Source organism: Rhinopithecus bieti, unplaced genomic scaffold (assembly GCF_001698545.2).
Source record: "Rhinopithecus bieti isolate Rb0 unplaced genomic scaffold, ASM169854v2 scaffold_1380, whole genome shotgun sequence".
In the NCBI taxonomy this organism is placed as follows: Eukaryota; Metazoa; Chordata; class Mammalia; order Primates; family Cercopithecidae; genus Rhinopithecus; species Rhinopithecus bieti.
In genome coordinates this window covers 1204501-1211616 of record NW_016803492.1, presented here as the reverse complement: position 1 = coordinate 1211616, position 7116 = coordinate 1204501, and the positions used below count along the sequence as shown (strand labels likewise).

Below are 7116 nucleotides of genomic sequence, written 5' to 3'. Positions count from 1 at the left end.
GTTTTTTTTTTTTTTTTTTTTTGGACATGGTCACTTACTTTAATAACAATACATATACCACATTATCACCATGGAATGTAAATTCAGGTTAGACAAGAGAATTTCACAAGTGTAATAGCATTCTGTAGTGTATAAAAGTTTGTGTATACTATCTGGCCAAACCAGCATTCTCACAAATCAATTCCATTATAGGTAATTTGTTTAGTTTAATGTTTACAATTCTTATGGAGAAAATAAGCAATGCATACATTTAAAAAGTGTTCATTTACCTTTGCATGAGCAGTTAAAATACATATTTCTATTTCAAGATGACATTTAAAAATTATTATAACAGCAGTAAAAATATAATTCTGCAATTACAAAAGAACTAAACTAGAATCCATAAGTTATTATCATGTTTACAATTACTATTCTTTAATAAATACTACTAGTATGCAGCTCTATTATAAGCTTTTTAGATTTGATTTAAACACACGCATATATACTTTCAGTTGTGGGAGGCTTTACAGGTTCTATTCTATGCACTTTCTTTTTTTTTTTTTTTTTTTTTTTTTTTTTTTTTTTTTTTTTGAGACGGAGTTTCGCTCTGTCCACCAGGCTGGAGTGCAGTGGCACGATCTCGGCTCACTGCGAGCGCCGCCTCCTGGGTTCACACCATTCTCCTGCCTCAGCCTCCCGAGTGGCTGGGACTACAGGCGGCCGCCACCACGCCCGGCTAATTTTTTGTATTTTAGTAGAGACGGGGTTTCACCGTGGTCTCGATCTCCTGACCTTGTGATCCGCCCGCCTCGGCCTCCCAAAGTGCTGGGATTACAGGCGTGAGCCACCGCGCCCGGCCTTCTATGCACTTTTTTGACAGAGTTCTAAAAGAGCCAGTCAGTCCAAAAGACAGGTAGAAAAAAAGTTAAATTAACTGGGCAAATAGGACTCTTATATAACATCCAAAACATGCAAGATTCTGCAACAAACTGGGAGTATTTCAGGGTTAGCCCGCTATCTTCTTTGGAAATAATTTCATCTTAACAGTTTAAGAAGGTGGACATTTCAACACTATCAAGTGTATTTAGGTGACAGGTTTCTTTTGTGTTAACTTGACTCCCCTCAATGACCTAGTTTGTAAACTAGTCACTAGTAATTCGGTCACCAGGAAAATGAAGCCTGCAAGAAAGGATGTCAGTATTCAAAATGCCTTGTTATCATCTGAACCCATTCAAATAGTTCATTTTCAACATTAGTATGTAAGTTCAGTAATGAGATGTCTAACTAAAGCAAGCTCCTCCAACAAGACCAAGACAGCTTCTTTTCTTCTTAGGCTTAGGTTTTGCCCAGAATTCTCAAAAACATGGACTAGCCCATATCAGCAGTCATTGCTCCTACAAGAAAGCCTTGGGCTACCACACACATATGGACGAAAGGAAGGGACATTTTAGTATTTCCTCTACTCTTCAATTTGTATAATCCCTATGCAACAATTGCTGCAAAATCTGCCATTCCAATGGGGATGAATGATGGTTCTTTAGCTTTTATAATAAGATTGGATCTCTGATCTTCATCATATGAAGAAAGGAAAGCATCTGTGTCTGTTTACAGCGATTGCTTGAAGAATCTCCCTAGAGTGACCAACCCCCTCACAAAATTTCTGATCCCTGGGACTATATTATTGAATGTGAAAATTATTGGGAGATATTTATAAAAAGTAGGCTGGGAAAGGTGTCAACTCATTTGGCCAGATGCACAGCTAGGCTAGAATTACTTCAAAAGTGTATGAATATTTAAACTCATCGGAGAAGAAAAGAATCCAGTCTTTCTTTTTAGAAGAGTGTGAAGTTGTCTAAAATAGTTAATTCTGTTGATTATGGTCTTGAACTAGTGTTAGAATTCCTCACCCTACTCCTTACCCTTAATTTATGTAACACCTGTTCACCAAAACCTTCTGTGAAATGCTGAGAAAGTCTTCAGCCTGAGGGTTTTAAGGTACAGTTGTGGCACATCTTGTTTTGGCACTTGAATTTGGTGAGAGAATGACCTGATGAATCTTTTGTGCTTGATATTGTAATTTTCCGCTGTTAGCCAAAATGTAAGTACTTCTAGTCTGCCTTTCACTTCCATAATTAAGTTGCCAAACTTGACATCATTTTTTTAATTTCCTAACCTAGATCTTTCTGTATACATAGTGGTTAAGAGTATGCTTAGGTAGGTATCAGATTTTCTGGCTTTAACTCTTCTTACCTGTATAAGCTTGGGCAAGTTATTTAACTCTTCGATGCCCTGTTCTCTTATCTGTAAAACAGGCAAAATAGTATTACCTCAAGATAATATTACATAGCTTATGACAATTAGAAATGAGATATCATCACATGTAAGATGCTTGGAAGTGTCTAGATTAGAGGAAGAATCCAAAATATTAATTTTTATTATTCTTGACACTCCTTTTACCTCCTAACAATTATATTACACACACACACGCACGCGCACGCGCGCGCACACACACACACACACACACATATATCTATATCCTTTTGGACCACTTATCCCCGAGTTCTAAAAATGTTCAGTGCCACAATCATACTCAGTAGAAAACCTTGCCTCCCAACCCAATAATCAAATGGAGGCTATCTAACAGAAATATTTTCAACTCTTGTCCCTCTCACTAACAAACTCGTCTGCATTGTAATAAATTATTTAAGACAAGGATGGGGATTTTGGATATTTACCTGAAGGGATGGATGTTTGTTGCTGAAACTCTATCACATACCTCTTAGTGTTTCTCTGATCATAGATGAGTGTATCAGTACACCAACTCAAGTTGGGCTAATTAGATGATCTCTTCTGAGAATTTGAAATTTGTTTTTAGAGACTTTAGGTGGTCTCTGATGGTTGTTTGAACTGCTCTACGTAGACTCAGGAATCATGTGCACATAAAAAAGCGGGGTATGTGGCATTGAAGCAGAGCTACCAAGGGAAGCAGAAATGAGAGACCCACAGCCCTAGAGAGTGGGATTTTGAATCTTCAAGTGTTTCTGGCTCCTATTTCCAGTCCCCAGTGAGGTGTGTTTCCTGCTCTGAGGTCCGAGGAGATACCTGTAAACATTATATTCTCTCTTTTTGCATAAACTGGTTCAACTGGGCTGCTCATAAATGTAACCAAAAAACTTCTATTTAAGCAAGTGTTCACACCCATTTATCCTTCTTCTCTACAATTTCTATGGAATGGTCTCTCTTCTACCACAGGAGAGTCCCTCCATGTTTGCTCTGAATACCCTCCCTTCTTGCATTCTTTGAGACCTTATACTATTGGTCATCAGTACTCTCTCCCATCTCCCTCACCTGCATCTTGGAATATAAACATCCTTGCACTGCTGGCACCTTGGAAAACAATAATACATCGTTCTTGGAACCTTCTCTCATGCATTGCCAAATCATCACAATTACACGAAAAAAACCCTTTCTCCATCCATTGCTAAACTTCTAAGAAAAGCAGTCTAACCTCAGAATCCAATTATTTATCTTCTATTTATGGTTTGCCACTTCAATTTTCTTTCTGTGCTCAATGCCCTCCATTGATAATGCCTTAACATTTTCTGATACATTACAGCATTTGACATAGTTAGCTCCCTCTTTTCTTTTGAAACTAGCTCTTTCCTTCATTTCTGACATGCTATACTCTATACTATACACATTCTTGTTTGTGAAATCAATACTCATCTTGGTGATACAGAATTGCACACGTACAGCCCAGATCTCTCTCTTCTAAGTTCTAGTCACATACATAGATACACACATGCATACATATGTGCACATACATGTAAACATATATGCACACATTTATGCATGTATTTAAATATATGCATACATATAAATTGTATGTTTTGTGTGAACGTACACACACATATCTTTCCTCTTAACATTTTCTTCAGGTACCTCAAACTCCACATTGCCCAACGTGTTATTCATCATGTTCATCAAACAACCCTCTAGTCCTCCAGCGTTTTCTAGCACCTCACCACATCACACTGCAATCCACCCAATCACCCAAGACAAGAATCTCATCCATGAGTTTGGGATTACTGCAAAATCTTCTCCCTGTCTCTAATGTAATTCTCCTCAAGCCCAGAATTTAAACTATTGGCAGAGTGATTTTTCCAAATGTACATTTAGTCACCTGTGCCCATGTCTACTGCTAACAGTGGGAACTTGGAAGAAGAGTATACTTGGGGACTCACCTATTATATATATAAATATTTGAAAGTGATATGATAAATACATGTAACAAACTGACATATAGAATCAATTATCTCCTCCTACCTTAATATATTTTCATACCAATAAAGTCATAATATATTGCAAAGCTATGTTTTAAGTAACTAATGTTTGGCAAAGTATCAAAGATAAATGAATGAATTATTATTGCCCATATCTAGATTTTCAGATGTTGGGATGATAATATTTGCATATGTCTACTTCAGTAACATATATATATTCAGTAATAAATATTTTACTCTATATAATTCAATATATATTCAATTATATATTACTATATATGATTCAGTAATTATTTTATTTTTTCAATAAAATTTATGTTAGGACTTCATTATAAAAAATTGTAAATTATATCGTTAATATCAATATTTTCTTGTAATTAATCTATGCTCTGTTGAAAACAACACCAAATTAGCAAGTCTTCTTTGAATTGCTGTACCTCTTGAATAGCTTTTTATTGATAGCAATTTGGAGAAACCTTTCTCTGCTGAGGCAGTAGCACTTGGAATTGTGAATAAAATTCTTAAATAAATACTTAAATCAGAAATAAATATTTTATATTTAAACTTTGAAGTAGGGTCACACATAATAAATTATTATGATTGCAGTAAATATTATAAAACATTTTAATGTCATTATTATATAAAGTCACTATTAATCACATCACATTTTTTGCCTTCTCTTAAGGTAACATTTCAATTCACACATTAAGCTAAAGACTTGGTGTCACACTTACACTTTTTAATGGTGTATCATGTTTACTTCTTAAATAATTTTATGAGTTATAATTGTTTGATATATATTTGCCCAGGCTGATCTTGAACTCCTGGCTTCAAGTGATCCTTCTGCTGTGCCCTCCCAAAGCGTTGAGATTACAGGGGTGGGCCACCACAGCCAGCTTATAAATTATTGAAAAATGCAAAATAATCCTCAGTTGCCATATGTAAGTATTGTGTATACCATATTATTTCATGAGTGCTTCCATATCTTGAACTGAAATACAATGAGAAGCAAGAAAGTGGTTGCTTGACACTACTGGAAAGCAATCAAATGATTTCAAGTAGCTATTCTATTTTTGATGTCTAAAGGGAAAGATTTGACAAGTTGCAAAAATTTGCCTTTTTCTCTCATTTAAGTATTTTTGCAGGTCAAATTCTGCACATACTGCAAAGTAGTGTTTGTCTACAATATATCCAGTGACACAACCTTATGAGCCTCTATGGCTTTTGGATGCAGCCGCCTTTTGGTTCAAGAATGTGTACGGAAAATATGTGTAGAAACATTTCTCTGGAGCCTGAATGGGTTTGTTCACAAGAGCATATGTTTAGGATTATGGGTCACACTGTGCCAGCACTGAGAGTCAGATAGCCAGTGACAGAGGTTAGGTCAACCAGCCGTTCTGATTTGCCTAGGACTAAGGGACAGGCATTCCTGGGATGTAGGATTTTCAGTGCCAAAGCCAGGAAAGTTCCAGGCAAACTGAAATTATTGCACCAGGAGTCCACATGTCTTTCAATAAAATTTGTGTATATGTTTGTAAGATGCATAGTTCCAAGTCAGTGGTCCCTTTTGCCCATGTCTCACGGTGATACTATGTCATTCATTTGCTTACACTACTTTAATCTTCCCTCGATGATGTAATAAAAATATCCAAACAGCTAAAACACTAGATAGCATGAAAAAAATACTAAGAACAATGCCTAATATAGCAAATTTTAAGTAAATGGTAGTCATTATTATCCTACCTATAGTTAAAATCCCACTAATAGTTAAAATCCTACCAATAGTTTATCTTCATAACACACAGGGGTGAGAAATACATGTTTTGAATGGCCCAGGAGGAGTTTCTGCTCTGTGTGAGATTTACAAATTAAAATGGAATAGGGACTGGAGAATTAGTCTGACTTTAAAATTTTACTTCAGAGCTTCCAGTGATCAGGCTTTGGTTTCCAGAGGATCTGAAAGTATAAATTAGGATTCTCTAAATGATGAGATCCAGGTATTTTCACTTGAAATTTGGAGCATAATTTTAGGGAATTCAGAAACAGTTGTCAGAGGAGTGCATAGCTGTCATTTAAAGCATACATTCTGTAAGTCAGGAACTTAGACTTCAATTTGTGAGGATAAGGAGCCAGTTTTAGGGAGGAGGGTGGAGAAATAAAAGCAGAGAAGAAAGTTGCACTAACATTCACAAATGTTGATTTTCTACTTCATGCCAGAAACTTTGCTAGGGTTGGACTTTGATCAGACTTCTGGAGCTGAATGAAAACTGTACTACACTCAAAAGAGGTTCAGAGTTGGTGGTGCTGTGACTTGAAGTGCACACACCTATCTTTTCTAACTATCTCATTTGCACAGAGGTAGACAAACTGAGCGGTGTGAGAGTACAACAGATGTCTGTCAGTTACTGGATTTGGGGAGTAAGAATCAGCCCTTGGCAGCCAGGTGCGGTGGCTCACGCTTGTAATCTCAGCAGTGTGGGAGGCCGAGGTGGGCTGATCAAGAGGTCAGGAGATCAAGACAATCCTGGCTAACATGGTGAAACTCCATCTCTACTAAAAAGACAAAAAATTAGCAAGGTGTGGTGGCACATGCCTGTAGTTCCAGCTACTCGGGAGGCTGAGGCAGGAGAATGGCTTGAATCCAGGAGGTGGAGATTGCAGTGAGCCAACACTGCACTCCAGTCTGGAGGCAACAGAGCGAGACTCCTTGTCTCAAAAAAAAAAAAAAAAAAAAAAAAAAGAATCTGTCTGGCTTTTGCTGTCTGCCTCGGCCACGATTGTCTCTTATATTGTACTGAGCTAAGGATAAGGTGGAAGAGCATCAGTGCACCTCGATGTATAGAGCAGAGGCTTT

General features: G+C 37.0%; 1 pseudogene; it reads right to left on the bottom strand.

The window, feature by feature from the left end:
• Window positions 1-1259: 1259 nt before the first annotated feature.
• Window positions 1260-4054, bottom strand: LOC108537981 (HIG1 domain family member 1A, mitochondrial pseudogene; annotated as a pseudogene).
• Window positions 4055-7116: the final 3062 nt, after the last annotated feature.